We start from the raw sequence: 20,274 nt of genomic DNA, 5'->3' as shown, positions 1-20,274 counted from the left end.
GAGGTGTCGTTGGAAAGCTCGCCACTCAAGTTTTACCCCTTAGTAACAGTAGTTTTCAGTAGAGTACAATATTTGACACAGAGAAAACCTTTAAGGCCCCGTTTGGTTCGGGGATAAGCGGGGATTATCCCCGCTATTCTGCCAAACGGGATCATTTTTTATCGGAATATTTTATTCCGGTCAAAGCTTGCTATTCCCGGTTATTCCAAAATAGCAAGCTTTTTACTATTCCACCATTTTGGTGGAATAGTGCTATTCTCATGCTTAATTTCAAACTTAATTAAAATTATAAAGTAAATTAAAACTAAATTATATAAATATAATATATTATATATATTATAATACATTATTTTTATTATAAAATTATTAATTGTGCTATATTAATACATATTATTTATATTTAAATATTATAATAAATTTTATAATAAATTATATTTAAATATTAAAATAAATTAAAATTTAAAATTTAAATAAATTTAAAATTTAAAATATTATAATAAATTATATTTAAAATTTAAAATTTGTAATCTCAAAATTAAAGTTTATAATTTTAAATTCCACATTTTAAATTTTAAATTTAAATTTTGAAATTTTAAATTTTTGAAATTTTAAATTTGAATTTATTTTTTTTTCAAATTTAAATTTGATCTTAAATTTAAAGTTAGAAATTTAAAATTTAAATTTTGAATTTAAAATTTGAGATTTTAAATTTTAAATTTTAATTTCAAAATTTGAAATTTAAAAGTTAAAATTTTAAATTTTAAAATATAAATATAAAATATAAAAATTTAAATTCTAATATAAATAAAAAAGTGATAATATTATTATTTTTTATTTATAACTATCCACTTTAAATCTTATTCCATCTTACCTAACCAAACGTTATTTTTCTTATTCCGAGGAATAACCCAATTTTCATCCAAACGCAAAATTGATCTAATCCCCGCTTATACCTCAATTTATACCTATCCCTGAAATACCCACTTTTTGTTTATTCCCGAACCAAACGATACCTTAAAGTTTTATTAATTGCACTAAGAAGCAAAAGCGAGATTTCGAGTCTCAAAGAAGAAGCTACGATCAATATTTGGTGTTTTTAACTCTACTACAGAAAGAGCTTATTAATAAGTATTTTAATACTATTCTTCTCCTTAGTCGAAAAATGAAGCTTTTGATTCTGCTGTAGATATTGGCTGTAGCGAAAATATTAATATAAATCTTTTAATCGAAATAATAGTTCTCAAACAATACTTTATCAGATAATGTCCGTCGAAGAGTTTAATCTTATATATGAATTTAAACAAGAAGGTAGGTCAACAACTAAAATTATTTCGAGTATATATACTAATGTTTAGGCTTGGAACCTATATATATATATATATATATATATAGCTAGTCTTCTATACTATCTATAAGTATCGGGGCTCCTGTACTAAGTTTTTAGAAATAAAATTTTATATTTCTTCGACGTTGTTTATTTTATGATCAAACTATTTCAAAATTATTAATTTTTAATGGCTACTATGGCGAGTTTGGAGTTTAACAGTGTAAAAGAATCTAAATTTCTTCAAATTTTGATAGAAAATACTTTAAACTATCTAAATTAAGGTTAACAAAAAATGATTTTGAATTTAAAAGTCCTACACTCAAATTTTAAAGATTATTCAATTTTTATTGTCCATTTTGATATAATTTATTTACTAAGTAAATAATGTCAAGTTGATTTGGCTTCCTAGATCTATTCTTCATTTAGAAAAAACATGGTATTGATTGATAGGAGCCCAAATGGCTTCTTGCAAAAGCTACTTCACATTATTAGAGATTGTTTGGTTTAGTTTTTGTATCTACTGTTTGATTATAAGGCATACTCCAAATTAGCAGTCACATACTCCTGAATTTTAGGTTTTGTATTTACATAAAACTTATTTTAGTTTTTTGCTACAACTAAAGCTCCCACTTTGTAGTTTAACGAATTCTTAAATTATCATGTTGAGTTTTTTTTAAAAAAGAAATAAGGCTGAATAGCAAGAAATTTCAGTGCCACGACATAGAATCATGACTAAAATTTACTGATATAATACAACACGTTACATGTCTAACTGTGCTGTTGTATATAGATCATAAAAAAAATATTTGTATACCGATATTTATTGACATGAAAATTTTTTTTTCTAATTGCTTATTATATATCTTTATACAGTTTTTTATATTTTATCTAGTTAATTAACTATGCGCTAATTTGAAAAAAAAAAAAAAAAAAGGAGTTTTAAATCATGCCATCAGCAAGGGCCTGTATCGTTCCGATACATAGTAGGTAAAAGACACTTTATAATTTATCTTGTTTTAGGGAGCAATATTGACCAACTAAGCATGGCCCCACTGGGTAATAAATAAATTAATGTTCTTAATTTATTTATATATTTTGGTCTTATTCACTAATCATGACTCTTTTGTCCATTAATTAGCTACTAATAATTAAGTTAATTAATATCTCCCACGCAATAAATGGCTTTTAACCTTTCTACGTAGTTTTGTTGGTTGGTTCAACAACCAAACTTGGGACAAGCTAGGCTACAACTCCTACAAACTCAATCTTAATTTTAGGGTACTTCTTATATTATTATTTCTCAATGATTGTTTTTTTTTTTTTAATAATTACACAATATAACCCCATAAAAGGGAATCAAATCTCTTGGACTTTTGATAGATCTAATAGATATAACAACCCATCGTACGAAAAAGTAGTTGTTGTTGCTAATCTAAGAATTTGGATGTTTTTGGAATAAGTGCTTCTAGGGAGCTCTTCAAAGGGAGCTCTTCAAAATATTCATGTTGTAGGCTGTTGATGTATTGACATAATATGACGCCTCGATCAGGTTTTAGAATAACCATATGTATATAATGATTAAGCGTATTCAGATTAGAGTAATTTAAGATGGGTGTCATAGTTGGTATCAGAATCAATCATTAATCGAGAGTATGAGATAAGTTTCGACTCAGTTAGAATCATATAGCGGATAGTTTCAACTGAGTTAGAGTCATATAGCGGGTAGAGCTAGCTATACAATGGAGCCATACCAATCAACAATTAAGAGTGTGAGATGAGTTTCGGCTGAGATAGGATCGTAAAAACGGCAAAACATGGCTCCCCATAAGGTCTACTAAGGCTAGGGAGATCAGTCTCACATCGCCCGATGCTTTGAGTGTATTTGAACCTGACGAGAACGTCAGAGTTAAAGGAGCAACAAATATGACGTTTCAGGATTTGGATTGGTCCTAAATGTAAGATATAATAGGACTAAATATTTTGACTGAGTTGTAATATTTTGGACGGTGGTTAAGCCCAAGTAGTTAAGACAATTAATCGTGTAAAAATTACATTAGTTGCAGATGGATGACCCCCCTATCTAGGAAGTGGGGCGTCGCACATAAATAATTTCGTATCGAGCATTTTGACTGATTCATGCACGTGCAGTTTAAAATATAAACAAAAGAATAGGTAATCATAAAATTTGAAAAAAATTTCAAATACCACCACTATGGTTTTATACTTTTTTATTTTAGTATTCTATGATTTAAAGTGTATAACTTTCATACCCCATGATTTCATTTTTTTTTTCTTGTTATCTCCTCAACTAATATTTTTTTCATTAAATCAGTAACAAAGTTAAAACTAAAAGGTATTAAAGTGAATATTCGATAAACTTAGGTGGGGTATATGAAATTTTTTGTATATAATTTAACTAAATATTAGAGAAGGAGCTGGCGAAAAGAGAAAAATGAAACCATAGGGTAGTAAATTGATACACTTTAATTAAACCATAGAACACTAAAGTGAAAAAGTGTGAAACCGCAGAGGCGGTATTTGAAGTTTATCCTAAAATTTTTTCAGATATTAAAATAACTAATTCATTAAAACTGGTGGAGAGCAATATGGATGGGAACTCGATTTAATTGAACTACAGGTCATTATAATCAAGATACTTTTGGATAATCTATTTCACCTACTAGATAATAATTATAAGTAATATGTTGTTTTGAAACTCTCACCAACCACCCCACAAAATCTTGCATTAAACTAGAGACAAGGATGTGGACAAGCCTTAGATCATACCGTTGAAAAGATGAACACAACTAGTTTAGTTTGGATGCATGAACATAGGATTCAATGTAAGGCTATATATATAATATTTTTAAAAACCTACATATGAGTGTAAATTTATCCTCTTCCAGGTTCTAGGGTTCAAAAAAGTCAAAAGTGTTTTTAGTTTAAACACAAAAAAATGATAAGACTAATGGGAGAGAATAAGGGTAATTGGATGAGTGCAGTGTAAACTAACCTGTTTTGCTCCCGCGTTATTTTTGGTCGTGGGACATTTGAATCGATGGTCATTAATGTTAAATACGATCTAAGCTATTTGAACAATACTAATTTTTCAACGATCAAATAATTTCAATTTTATTTTATATTAGTAGTAAAAATTGTCAATTTTTAGACTATTTGGATAGTAGATAATTGATGTTGTAAAATCACACAATTTTGAATCTAAAATGTTCAAATAGTGTAGATCAAGTTTAACAATGCTGATCATCGATACCTCATCGCCGAACACGGAGCCGAAGTAAAATGAAGTTGCTTGCCTTTAAATGTATTAATTCCAGCTGGAATGTTCCTGGAAGTAAATGAAGGAGTTTGCTTTTATGCCGTTTCCAGCGATGGCAAATCTAAATTGATGATCCACACCACTAAAATTAATCTAAGCTATTCGAACTTCTTAAATTTCCAACTTCACGATTTTACGAAATTATTTGCCTAGCATTTGAATGGTATAAAAATTAATAATTCTAGTAGTTAATATAAAGCGAAGTTGAGGCTATTTGATTAAGAGGCAAATAACATGGTAAAATCATGAATTAAATAATTTACTAATTAATTATAAAAAAAGTAATAGATAATGACTTAAGCATGTGATCTATATTAATTAATGAGTTAATACACAAATAAAAATTAGATTAGAATTCAATTAAGTTTGTTTCCACTTGGAAACAAGTTTGATTTTAGGGTAGCTGTTTTAAAATTATATCAGCTTATTCTTCAAAAGGGAAAGTGTTATTCCTCCTCCAAATTGGTGTTTGGTATAAAAGGGGGAATAAGCGTTTATTCCCTCCCCTATATTCGAACCAAATACTGAATAAAAATATTACTATTCATGTGCTTCCACCCTCCATAGCCCAAAAATGCTTGGGATTTAGCGGGGACAGATGTAATAGTAGTAAATTCAAGGCTGAAAAGTTAGAAATATGTGAATAATAATATCTTAAGATGTATTCTAACTCAACTCTCTCTATATGTATATATACGCAATTGCGTGCACCCCATTTTGTTCACTCATACATTATTAGTGAGCATACAATAAAAGGTTGATAGAGAATATGATAAAATGTCTACAAATGGAGGTGACAACTCATGTTGGTGGTTAGTGTTCTTGTTCAACAATTAAATTGGTTGGGTTTATTTGAAAACAACCAAATGATTTATAGCTTGACTTTGAATACCTCAGCTAAATAATTTGTATGCTAGCTAATTATGGAAAGTTTTGCCATTTTTGGGTTAGATATGTTTGTTGTATTGATTCTGAATTTCTCTTAGTAGTTTTAAGTTGTTTAGCAAAAAATTAAATGAGTTGTCCACATATTTTCAAAATTGAGATGGATATAGCGTAAAACATATTATGTACATAAAAGATTTTCCATAATTAAGCTATTTTTTCCTTATGACTCTTATCTTAAAGATGAAGTGCAAATGCTAGATATATTAGAAGTTTTGTGAACTAAGCATTTTGTTTCTTATTACTCACTCTCATAACAAAGCTATGAGAATTAAACTGTTTCGGCGAAATATCCAAACTCTATTATAATAGCACAAAAATTAAAATAATTTTCTACATAATTTGAAAAATCGAGAAAGGTAAAGTGCAAAATACAATAAATGAAAGAAGCTTTCTACAATTTAGCCTTTTTTTTTTGTCTTTTCATTACTTTCTCTCTCAAATATGATAAGCTCCTGCATAACATTCAAATTCCATTAAAATAGGACAAAAATTAAAATGATTTTCTACATACTTTGAAAATCAAGAAAGGTGAAGTACACAACACAATATATGCTTGATAATTTTTCGCCACTTAGCCTCTTTTTTTTTTTTTTGTCTCATCACTCTCTCTTATAATAAGGCTATGGCACTAAAACTGGTTGAGGGAAACATCCAAACTCTATTATAACAGCACAAAACTTAAAAACATTCTCTACATATTTTGAAAATCAGAAAAGGTAAAATGCAAAAAATGATATATACAAAAGTTTTCTATATTTTTGCTTTTTTTTAAGGGTTTTTTTTTGCAAATAGCCCCCTTACAAATTTTTTTTTTTTAAATTGGCCCTGTCAAAAATTTATTTGCAAAAATGGCTCTGGCCCCGCCACGCAAGCGCCACGTTAACGCCACGCGGGCGGGACGAGGCCAGATAGGTAAGTTGAACACGGTGAACCATTCACCGTGTTCAATACAAAGTTTTTGTATTGGACACGGTGAATGACCGTGTCCAATATAAAAAAGCTAAGATCGAAATATTTGTATTGGACATGGTGAACCATTCACCGTGTCCAATACAAAAATCTTGTATTGAATACGGTGAATGGTTCACCGTATTCAACTTAAATACCTGGGCCCGCCCTGTCCGCGTGGCGCTGACGTGGCAGGGGCAGGGCCATTTTTGTAAATAATTTTTGGACAGGGCTATTTTTGTAAATAAAATTTATCAGGGGGCTATTTGCAAAAAAACCCCTTTTTTTAACTTTATCACTCTTTCTAGTAATAATGTGATAACACTAAAACTGTTCTAACAGAACATTCAAACTCCATTTTAATAGATAAAAGTTACAAGAATTTTTTATATATTTTGAAAATTGAGAAAGATGTATAAGTGCAAATTAAACGCAAAATATATATAGAAGCTTTTTAGCAATTTAGCATTTTTTTTCTTATTATTTTTTCTCATAATAAGATGACACTTAAACTATTCCGACTTGTAATAGATAAAAGTCACCAGAATTTTCAACGTATTTAATTGAGAAATATAGAGTACAAATTAAATGCAATAAATATAGAAGATTTTTTTTATTTGTAATTTTAGCTTTTTTTTTTTTCCTTTTTACTCTCTCTTATAATAAAAAGGTACTTAAACTGTTTGAACACCCAAACTCTACTACAACAGCGCAAAAATTAAGTACTTCTCAGAACGTTTTAAAAATGNCGCAGGAAAATATTTGAGACGGAAGAGGTGTACTTGATAGTAAGGACGTTGTAGATACTGTTTTTTCTTTAATAATAAAGTTTAATTCTAAAAAATAATTTTTATGATTTATTCTTATCACTTATTGTATGGTTAGTCTTGAAATAACAACTACTCAAATGGGTTAAAGAGGTTTCGTTGTTTACTCATACGTATTAAACCTTTAAAACGCTTTGGAAGACATTGAAGGAGTTGAAAACATCGTGAACACTAATGTGTAAGCATCAGTAAACGACATTAAAAATCAGGGCGTCAACATTCTGCATGAGAATATAATTTTTTAAACATCTAAAATGGGAGTTTTTATTAAAACAGTTCAGAAGGTTGCAGTAAGGGCATATGTTTAGGGACTTAAAATATAGGGATATTACTTTTATTCTTTATATTGTTAATCTTATATACCAATTGTATATTAATTTCTAATTATACTTTAATGCATGTAAAAGTAGTTCTTCATTTTCAACTTCGGCAACAGAAAAACAAGGTCCTATAAGCTATAGTGTGAAATTTTCATCGGAATGAGAATACAACTTGACTACGGCTATTCCTACATCTTTTACCTAACCACACATCATTTGTTATGAGTAGGACATTTTTTGTTTTTTTGTTATTTTCATTTTAATTTTAAATATATTAATATACTTATATACTCGTTGTTTTAAATTATTAATTCCATAAGTTAAGTAAATTCACGTTATTAATGGAACTAACCTACGTTCTTGGAGAAATTTTTGTTATAAAAAACATATCTGAGGAAGCACTAGGTAAAAAAGTACACCAAAATGATTTTAAAAACATCATGACGCGCTATAGGGAGATCTATTTCGATGTATGTTGACTGGCACACTTTTGTGACCAAGGCCTTCTATATGAGGCTGTAAACCTTAACAAACAGGAACACGAAATAAATAACAGTATCGTTTCGAGTTTGCATGACCTTTAACAAAAGAAAATTTAGATTTTCCTTCTAACAGTAGAAGACTTCCTGTATTACCTTAAGAACCATTTTTCTGGGAAAAAGGTGACACAACGGGTATTCGCTAGAGTCGTAGTTAACGTAAAAAAACCTTGCGGAATGTTTAGTTAGAACAAGGTAATGTATTTGGTAAATAGCCTAGCTACAAAGCGTTTTCCTATTATCCTGTTAATTAAAATTCACATTCGAATACTCCACCATTTGGTGAACCGTAGTCACTTAAGTTTTTAAGACAGCCTATCACTAACACTCATAGCAGCAGTCGTTGTAGTATTGACATTATTTGTTTAAGGCTAGGTCCTTTTAAGGCATAATTAAGTAACAAATATAGTAGCTGCATAAGTAAGAATCAACTTTCATATCGAGCCGAATATTATATTCTTCTATTTAACCGTAAAAGAAATTCTCTACCCTTATGACGCAGCTAATTGAGGAAAAAACTTGCGAGTAATAAGCATATGAACTAGTGGTATAGTAATCCTTCGACTTATATCAGTGGTGTTTATCAAAAAAGTTGAGGTAGAGGTTAAGAATTATCTATGACACTTTTGGTGCCTAGGCTGAAACGAGAGTATAAAACTTAGTCAAGTTTAAAAAAATCGCTTCCGGTTTATATTCTACGGGAATTTGACCTAAGTTATTAGAGACGAAAACAGGGTGCAGAATACTGTCCTTCCTGAACAGATTTCAGGGGAGGTTTATGGTATTAGAAAGGCGGTTTACCACTTCACGTAGGATAATATAGAACGTTACAGGCTAGTTCGCGGAGTTTACGTACAGAAAAACAGTATCTTCGGAGTAGGGTTTGTTAATCACAACGAACCGTATTTTCGAAGCGTTAAGGTGAAACAAATCATTACACTGTTTACGACAGAAGTAACTGATAATAACCTTAAAATTTAGAACTCACACGACAAGATGGCGGTCCGTTCTATCGTCGACGGTGTGGACTACAACGACAGCGCTATCGTTATTCGGGATCACTAGCATGAAAACGGTTGTTACGAAATATTTCTTTTCAAAAAGGTCACGGTGGTCCAGGTAGATATTTTTTATTAGGTGAAAAACTAAGTGCCTACACTGAGTATTAAAGAAGTTTGCGATAGTAAACGAGTCTCAAATCTCTTACAACTCGTAAATTCACAAGAAGAAGTTGTTATTAACTGTTAAGCAGTACGTGAAGGGAGTGGAGTAGATATATTATTAGATACAGTAGATTTTACCCACCATCTAGTATGTACTTTTAGAAGAAAGGGTAACTAAGGTCTTTCTAACTTTATAGTGCTTCGTGTTCAACGAGCTGAGATTATCTTAGATCTAATGGGACAGCTTTTAGGAGGCTATAACTCAACTTTACGTATCACATATTACGTGCATATAAACTACCGAGCGTTATGTGATTTTAACAACGTTTATCAGCAGCTTCAGGAACACCTTTAACTTTACAACTACGGAGTCGATTTGTAAGTCTTTATGATAGTAGTCATAGATATTCAGGTGCAAAAAGTCGGCTAAGAGACTTCCACAATGTATAATGTGGTAATTGTCAATTTTCTAGTTATATACTACATTGAGGAGATTGTACTAAATCATTTTAAGAATTTATTATAGCGAGAGGAAGGTGACCCAATCGTCGATGATGAGATGGATAAAGCATGAAGAAGACAGAAGAAAAGGTTATAAAAGGTCACGATGTGGTGTGTATTACAAGACCTTTGAGAGCTATATTTATTAAGGATCGAAGACCTAGTTGATTTAAGTAAGCTTTCATAAGCCAGTTGTAACAAAAGCTTGACAAGAGGGACAGTTAATGAGAAACGTTTAGTAGTTTTAGAAATTTACAGTGTTTTACGTATAGTCCATTTACATTAACATTACTGAAATGCCCTCCTATGTAAAGTAAATTCAACTTAACTATTTAAGAGGTGTATCGGAGGCCGCCTCTATGGGTTGCTTGTAGAGCTTTATTTACTTGGAGTAATTAAAGTTACAATGAGCTACTAGGGAGCTGTAAGTGACGAGGGGACAGTACTGGAAACATATACATGAACTTATCTATGAATTGCCGAAATTATGAACTCGTATAAAGTTGTAATTATACTGTTAACATAGCGTAATCATTTATACCTAACATGCCATTCTGGGTAGACAATAGTTCTTACCGTGGAGAATGAAAATGAGATGCTGGTAAAAAAGAGGAAGCCATATATCCTATACTTAGGAAAGGAACTTATCATAAGAGTCACTTAACAAATCCCATGACTTTAGACGTAAAAGGAAGAGAGTACGTACGCAATACACCGAAGTTACGAGGTGTTCCAGGTACCTAGTACACGAACTGTTGATTAACCACCTCGTTTCCTATAAACTAAACTAGCCCATAAAGTCGACTGTGTTAAAATAGTATGACTAGACCACAACAATAAAACAATACTCTCCGATTATATTAGTTTTTTACACGTACCCCGTTAGGTGCGAAAACTTTAAGATAATGTACGTGTACACGTCGTTGGACTGGCTTACATAAAGAAAACTTATTAACCAGAAAATTCAGAAGTTCAAATCGAGATTTTTAAGAACTTCAGTCAGTTTAGACCTGCTAGAACACGATCGAGAGGTCCGGAGTCAAGACGAAATTAAAGTAGGGTTAGGCCTAACGTACAGTAACATTCTTTATATAGTCCAAACGGTATTGCAACTTGATTACGGTATCGTAGATCTATCGCGGCTGCCTATAGGGCTCCTGGTGGATATTTTCTACTCCCTTCATGTTAAGCAAACGGTCGGTATGATGGTGCGTGAAGTGGTCTACGATGTCATAGTTGTTACGGAACTATGTTTAGCCGAGCTTAAGAATAAACCAGGAATTATTACTTTAGGTCAGAGCAACTGAGTTAGAATTATATGTATAGTTGATGTTTGACAACATTATTAGAAGGTCTATTATTGTTATATCTAAAGTGTCGTCCTGCTTAAACTTCGGATTTTGTTATCATGAGAGATTATCTTTAGACAAAGGACATTGCAAATGGTTGAGGACATTTTTAATCATTTAAATCAATATACAAATCAAAAAGTAAATACTTTCAAGAAATCAGATATGTTTAATAGTTCTTTTTTTTTCATGTTTCATTAATTAGTGGAAGTAATAGTAGATATTACTATACAAGTGAAACGACACTACAATCTCATCATTATGAGGACGTCAGATGTACCAAACATCTACTATAGGGAAGAGGACGTTATCCATATAGACCAACGGTAGGACCTAGAGGTAAACCTTTATTATCTCCCATGCTATTACCTAGTATTGTAGGTATTATACCAACTTACTTTACTCATATCAACCTAGATAGCATCTATTGTTACGAGGCGAACATTTTAACTCCTGTAGGTAACGGAAGGTGGGTTTATCGACGTTGAACGCTACGTCATCCACGTAATATATGAGAAACTAGATCAAGTTGTGAACACGAATTTCATTAGGATATTAATAGTTCACAAGGTTACAGAGGTTCTGAGGATTTTGAACGTTGTATACCTAAACATCTATCTTACGCGTGTTCGAACGATTGGTAAAACAGTAGTTCTATTCTACAAGAAACGTTAGATACTAACTACAGTATTAGTCATAGTATTTTCATATTAACGTACATGAAACCGGGTAGAAGGAAACCTTGATTGACTAGGTTTTTCACTATATAAACAGGAACACGTGCTTTTCACATATATGGTGGAGCGTATCTACGTGTCAGAAATAGTTCAGCTTGGGGGTAACTGCACTTCCTTTTTACTAATAATATAGAAGCCTATAACGAAGATTTAACTCAACTAAGTGACGACACTCAACACTTTTCAACCATATCAAGTAGGCCTTGACAACCTACGTGATTTAATTGGAAAGGCAAGTACGTTGTCTTACAACCTTTGAGTATAACTTTAAAAAAACGGGGTGTTATATGCGTTAAAGCAACACAGAAGTTTTATACTACGAAACACCCATTCAATACTATATGTATTATCAGTTATGGTAATAGGAGCGTCGGTGGTCTCTCTAAAACAAGTGAAAGTTGTGACAACCTTAACTGTAGTTACTGCCGATACAGCCCTATAAGTTTTGGGTTAGGATAGTTTTAGTAAATTTTATTAATCAACAATATGCGTTTATATCAACCTAAAAAATAAATATAATATAATGGAAGTCAACGTGACAGTAAACATAGTTGATTTATCAATTAAGGAAGCAGTGTTAGTAGAAGTTTAAGTACTCGTGATAGACACCTTATATTTTTTAATTAAGATTTAATAATTATTTTAATTTATTAATATACAATATTTAAATATATAACGTACTTTTTTCAATGTTATGGAAGTTCCCGTTCCGAACCAAAAAGATTTACTGACGATAAACTATGAAGTTCACTGTGCGGTCTAAGGGGTTAAACTAAGAGGTTTCCGTGTGAATATTTTCATACTGTCGAAAATATTCAAAGCGCGGAAAACAATGCGGAGTAAAGAGAAAGAAGTAAACAGTATGAACATATAGAGAGCGCTAATATATATGCAAAGAAGAGTCGTTTTGACTGACGTAGTTTAATTATAATATTATTTAGTAACTTACGATCACTATATAAACCTTACATTATAAGTATTAAAGAGAAGAGATAATGGAAGACAGGACCAAAGTAAACATGATAAAAGACTAAGTGGATACTATTGACTAAGTCGTAATAAGGAAAGTCGTGCATCTAATGCAGAGGAAGAATCAGATAGAAGAAAAAGAAGTTGACAGTACGCTCGTATAGAAACTGCTAATATATCTGCAAAAGAAAGTCGTCCGCGATGATGTTATTTATATTAAAACATATTAATTATTTATATATATGGTATGATTTCTAGTAATATAATATTTCTCGAGATTAGTAATTTATAGGTTATTATCCATGGAACAAAGGGAAATAACAATAGAACGGATGAGGGAAGGTAAACAAACTACTAGGATATTTATTAAGTAGTCAACCCTAACTTAATATTCTATTACTATTGAAAATAAATACAATTATTAAATCTTAAATACGCAAACAGTATATACAACGGGATCCTACCTAATTACTAGCCACTTTTGGATTATACTTGTTTAACACCCCAGACCCCTGATTCTACGATTTCGAATTTTCTACCCTAGTCTTATCTTTGCTGTCAGTTTTCGGCTAAAAAGCGACTGTACCATACAAGGATATGTGCAATACTAGTAGCCTATCGCTACTAGTACTTATATTTTATACAATATTCATAATCCCCTCTTCCTGAAGGGCAACGAAACAATAAACCTATTTAGGTACGTACTAACTACAACGTAGCACTTCTTGGTAAGTAGTACTAGTTCCTTAATTTTTTTTAGTTCTTTTTTTTTGTATCTGGTAGGTATTACGAGTTGCCCATTTTTTTCTTATTGAAGTTTTAATTTTTTTATTGAATGAACCTAGCATAAAGGTTAATGAACTTCTTATTAAGTTAGCAACTAGGATACGGGTCAGTGAACTTCTACTTTTCTAGAACTAATATTAAGGGAAAGGACGTTAATGAACTTCTGTTTATTTTATACGAAGGACAAGGGTTAATGAACTTTTTACTAAGTTAGCAACTAGGGTACAGGTCAAAGAATTTTTGCTTATTTAGAACTAATATAAGAGTAAAGGACATTATTGAACTTCTGTTTATCTTATACGAGGTTCAACGAACTTCTACTTATTTAGAACTAATAGGTATAAATAAACACTACTCTCTCTCCTCTCCTTGTTTTTTACCTTTTTTACTCGCCTTTATTTTCACGCCCTTCCTTTACACTACTCTCTCGCCTCTAGTGTCTTTTACTTTTTATACTCACCCTTATTTACCTTTTTTTGAATATAAAACCTTTATTTATCTTTTTAAATTATACAATATAATTTTTCTTTTCTATATAACTTTAAGCCTTTAATTGTATATTTTCTTTTTAATAAATGTTTAATATCTTTTTATTTTATGGAAAAAGTTTTATTAAAAATTTAATTTGTCTTTTTATTTTAGGCATTATAAATTTTAAATAAAAACTTCAATTTATCTATTATATATTTTTTCTATAATAATTTAATTTATCTTTTTATTGAAAATCTCCTTAAAGTGTGGGCATTAGACAATATCTTTTAATTGAAAATTTATCCTTTCAAATAAATACTTTTAAATGTGTGGTATAAAACTTTAATTTCTTTTTTATTTTTAGCAATCTTTTAAAAAAAAAACTTTTATTTATATTTTATTTTAGTTGGAAAAAATTTTCTTTTATATAAAACTTTAATTTATCTATTATAGGCTTTATTCTATAAAATTTTTAATTGTCTTTTTACATAGAAAATAAAAAAAGTGTGTGCATTACACCATATCTTTTAAATGTAAACATTAAATTATCTTTTAAAATTAAAAATGCTAAAATTGTGGTATAAAAATTTAATTTCTTTTTCTTTTAGCCAATCTTTTATTATAAAACTTTAATTTATAATTTTATTTTACACAAAAGAATTTTTCTATTATATTAAACTTTAATTTATCTATTATAGACTTTCTAAAAATTTTCAATTTATCCTTTTAAATAAAAAATGCAAAAATTGTGGTATAAAACTTTAATTTCTTTTTATTTTAGGCAATCTTTAATTATAAAAATTTAATTTATCATTTTATTTTAGATAAAATTATCTTTCTTTTATATTAAATTTTGATTTATCTATTATAGACCTTTTTAGTAAAAATTTTAATTTAATTTTTTACATAAAATATCTTAAAAGTGTGTGCATTAGATAATATCTTTTGAATTAAAACTTTTATTTGTCCTTTTAAATTAAAAATGCTAAAATTGTGGTATAAATCTTTTATATCTTTATATTTTATGCAATCTTTTTTTATAAAACTTTTATTTATCTTTTTATTTTAGACTATATAATTTTTAATCTATATAAAACTTGAATTTATCTATTAAAAACAATTTAAAAAAAAAATTTATATTATCTTTATAAAAAAAAATATCTAAAAGTGTATACATTAGACAATATCTTTTGAATGAAAACTTTTATTTATCCTTTTAAATAAAAAATGCTAAAATTGTCGTATAAAACTTTAATTTCTTTTAACTTTATGAAATCTTTTATTTAAAAAACTTTAATTTATCTTTTTAATTTAGATAAAACAATTTTTCTTTTATATAAAACTTTAATTTATCTATTATATATTTGTTAAAATTGTGGTATAAAACTTTAATTTCTTTTAACTTTAGGAAATCTTTTATTATAAAAGTTTAATTTATCTTTTTAATTTAGATAAAACAATTTTTCTTTTATATAAAACCTTAATTTATCTATTATATATTTTTTCTATAAAATTTAATTCATCCTTTTATATAAAATATCCTAAAAGTGTATGCATTAGACTATACTTTTAGAATTAAAACTTTAACTTATCTTTTTAAATTAACAATCCTAAAAGTGTTATTATAAGACAATGTCTCTTGAACGCATAAGTTACGCCAAAAATAAATATAAAAATAAGCCAATTTCTCCTCTTATCCGCGATCAAAAGTAAAGCTTTTAATCCAGAAACCTGTTTGGGTTTAAACAATATCTTTTGAATAAAATCTATAAATTATCTTTTTATTTTATTAAAAAAATTTTTTCTTTCATATAAAACTTATTTTTTTTTCATCTAAAACTTTAATTTATCTATTATAGATTTTTAGATACATACTAACTACAACGTCACACTTCTTCGTAAGTAGTACGAGTAGCCTTTTTTTCTTAGTCGCGGTTTTTTTTTCTCTTCTTTTTTCGTATCTGGTAGATAGTACGAGAGGCCTTTTTTTTTCTTGTTGAAGTTTTAAGCTTTTTATTGAATGAACCGAGCATAAGGGTTAATGAACTTCTTACTAAGTTAGCAACTAGAATACGGACCAATGAACTTCTACTTATCTAGAACTAATATTAAGGGAAAGGACATTAATGAACTTCTGTTTATCTTATACGAAGGAGAAAGCTTAATGAACTTCTTACTTAGCTAGCAACTAGGGTACAGGTCAATGAATTTTTGCTTATTTAGAACTAATTTGAGAGGAAAAGACGTTATTGAACTTCTGTTTATCTTATATGAGGTTCTACTAACTTCTACTTATTTAGAACTAATAAGTATAAATAAACACTACTCTCTCGCCCCTCCTTTCCTTTTTTTTTTTTTTTTTTTCTCGTCCTTGTTTTTTCGCCCTTCCTTTACACTACTCTCTCACCTCTCCGACTTTTTACTTTTTATACTCGCCCTTATTTCACTACTCTCTCACCCCTCCTTGCTTTTTACTTTTTATACTCGCCCTTAAGTACATATTTTCATTTTTTATAAAACTTTAATTTTCTTTACTTTAAAACTTTAAGCCATTAATTCTACTTTTTATATGTTATACAACAAACATAATTAAGTGTAAGCTTAGTCTAGGCCTATATTATTTATTTATATAAATAAATATTACCAGCACGCTTTCTAAGGTTGCACAATTGATATTTACGATTATTTTATATAAAAAATTATACTAATAATAAATCTATCATGACCTAATTTATTTTAGGGATAAAGCCTTTGCCAACTTACAAAAAGAATTACTCTTGAAATAAAAAATTATTATAGATTTTTTTTATAGAAAATATCTTAAAAGTGTAGGCATTAGACAATATTTATTGTATTAAAATTTTAATTAATATTTTAAAATAAAATATCTTAAAAGTGTAGGCATTAGACAATATTTATTGTATTAAAACTTTTATTTGTCTTTTTGAATAAAACATCCTTTCTCCTTTTACCCGCTATCAAAAGGGCGGCTTTTATTTCTCCTTTTACCCACTATCAAAAGGGCGGCTTTTCACCCAGACAGCTGTCTGGGTATAAACTTATATGTACGAAAATATATATCATATCTATATATATATATATATATAAGATGGGTATATTGAAACATAGTCCAAGCCCAGACCTATGAATTCAATCATTATACGGGTAGCCCAACTCGCCCACACCTATCACTGATGGACATATGATGGGTAAGTCCTGGTCCATGCCCAGTCCCGATCTAACCCATGCCCATGGGCTAGCCCAGCCCAGCCCAGCCCAGATAACCTCTTCCCTAAACTTTTTTTTGAGTGAACATGGTGCGAACATCTCCTAACAGTAACTACTACTACTACTACTACTACTACTTTTATAATAAAGTATTTTTTGAGATTCCGCCTTTACTTTACTTTTATATTCCTCATTTTTTGTTTCTCATTTTTCTAATCTTTTTCTGTTCTCACTTTCTCACCGATCCCAAAGTGATCCTATTTTTATGCATCTCTGGGGAGTAGATATTCAGAATAATTTAACTAGGGAGTTGAAGTTTTCAAGTTTAGTAAAAATAAATGATAGCTTATAAAGTGACCAGGTCCAGGCTCAGGCCCATGCTTAAACTTTTGATAAGGCTTGGGATGGATAATTTTCAACCTAACTCCAGCTCAGGTTTAGCCCATACTCATATTTTATAGGCCTGGGTATGGATTTTGAAATTACCTATTAAAAAAAATGGGCATACGATAGATAAAAAATAGCCCTGGCCCATCCCAAGACCATCCCAAGCCCATACCAGATCCAGCCCATACTTTATAGCTTATAAAACCTGTCCAAATTACGCTAGACTGACGTGACTCCTAAGTATACAAGATATCAACATTAACTACAAAAAGACTATTATTTACAACCGAATTTACCCGGTCGTAAGACGAGACACCACCCTCCGGTACAACCCGGCTCAGTATAAGCTTTAACGCACTCCGGTCCACCCGGCTCAGTACAAGCTTCATCGCACTCCGATCCACCTGGCTCAGTGTTAACTCTGGGTAACCGCGTCATAGACATGCAAAATTCACTTAACTAACACATAAAGATTATCGAACTCGAAAACCCTAATAACCAATCGCGGTAGTTAGACTGTTCATCATAGTCTCTGTCTCCAGTGTCCAAGCTAAGGGCGTACGGGGTTTACACCCTAACAACTGAATTTACCCGGTCGTAGGACGAGACATTGCCCTCCGGTACAACCCAGCTCAGTACAAGCTATACCGCACTCCGATCTATCCTGGGCATCCGCGACATAGACATGCGAAATTCACTTAACCAACGCATAAAGATTATCGAGTTTGAAAACCTTAATTATCAATCGTGGTTGCTAGGTTGTTATTTACTATTAACGAGTCAATAACACTGTACGAGTTGGGTTTTAATTCCTCCACAAACCTATTGATTTCGTGTACTTATTCATGATATAAGGTTTTATTTTATTAGAACGAGTACGAGTCAAATACGTTATTACTTTTAAATACTTTACTGTCTTCAATAATAAATAGGTGATTAAAGTAATAGGATTGGTATACAATGAGCTGAGGACAGCACCCAGTTAAGTATCGTCTTAACAGTGAAAAGTAGAACCGTAACCCATCGCCTTAACGGTGAAAGCACACTCTGGGGCAAAGACAGTCACCCCTGAACAGCTGTCAAGACCTCTCACAGTTCTGTTCGGGCTCAACGCAACCGCAGTTTATCTGCGCTTTGCCTGAGGCAAACTGCGCTCCAGTAGAAAGACACACTTTTAGACGCTTTAACGTCTTAAAAATGAGACGACATGGCCATGTTCCCAACCAGACATGGCCATGTTGGTGGCACCCTTCAGCGAACGACATGGCCATGTTCCCAGGCAGACATGGCCATGTCCTACGCGCTGTCCTCCAACCACGGGTGCCCAAACCGGAACATGGCCATGTCGTTCGGCACATGGCCATGTTCCCTCAACCACCTCCCTATTTTGTCATTAAAAAAAAAAGGAGCAAGAACAGTGGTAGAGAGAGAGATAAATCGAGATGGCAATCGTCCAAAAAGAGAGATTATAATTATGAATAAATCGTATGTTATTCTTTAACTTTTTAGAAGATATTTGAGAAAAAAAAAGTATTATATTTCAAAATATTATTTACTAAAAAATATTTTATTTTTATTTAATTATGCAGCCGTTGGTTCGTTAGATTAACATTGTGGGATAGTCTTGTCACAACCCGAATAGGCATGTGGAAAGATGCAATACAAAAAAAACTTATAATAGTTGCAACTGCACTGCACGTAGATTTTCGTAAAGGTACATTTCTATATATATTTAAATAATACATTATAATATATTTATTATTTGATTATAACTCAATATTTTTTTTATTCAGGGGTTTGTTTGTCAACAAGTTTCGCAACGAAGATACTTATCAATCCACAAATTGCTGAAGTTGAGGAGATCAAAAGGAGGTACGTAAAAATTATTTAGCAATAACAATTTTCATACCAATTTTTATAAGTCCAAATAATTTATGATTTTCTTGGCATTTACTGCAGCCTTCTTTAACATCAAGATACATAATGCAGCGAGAATATTGACATCAATTATGCACAGAAGATGGCTATTGGATCAATGATGCAGAGAAGATGTCATTTCTAATTTTCTGCTTGATGTTATTTAAAAGAATATTAATTATACTTTTTAGCTATTCAAACTTTATATTTCATTTATTATGTCAATATATTTTTTGTAATTTTCGCATTATATATTATTTTTCATAAATAATCATTCAAAGCATATCTTTCTTAATAGCGTGAATTATTATTTTAAATTTTTAAGATATATATTTAGCAATCATATAAAATATGGCCAAAAATTAAATATTTATTAAAAAAAATTTTACCCTCGCGTAATAATTATTACGTGCATTTGCACGTACATTTTACTAGTATATATATATATATGTAGGCTAATGCTACTATCCTATTAATAGGATAGGAGCACTTGTCCTATCAAGTTGTTCTTGATGATCGA

General features: G+C 30.3%; 1 long non-coding RNA gene across 1 annotated transcript; it reads left to right on the top strand.

Annotated features, from left to right (window-relative positions):
• On the top strand, positions 19,460–19,888 carry LOC109711505. Its single transcript, XR_002216627.1, has 3 exons — positions 19,460–19,551; positions 19,631–19,709; positions 19,797–19,888. It is a non-coding gene; the product is annotated as an uncharacterized LOC109711505 (long non-coding RNA).

This window comes from Ananas comosus, linkage group 6 (assembly GCF_001540865.1).
Source record: "Ananas comosus cultivar F153 linkage group 6, ASM154086v1, whole genome shotgun sequence".
In the NCBI taxonomy this organism is placed as follows: domain Eukaryota; kingdom Viridiplantae; phylum Streptophyta; class Magnoliopsida; order Poales; family Bromeliaceae; genus Ananas; species Ananas comosus.
Note: the sequence above shows the minus strand (reverse complement) of the source record. Positions and strands in the feature narration are given on the sequence as shown.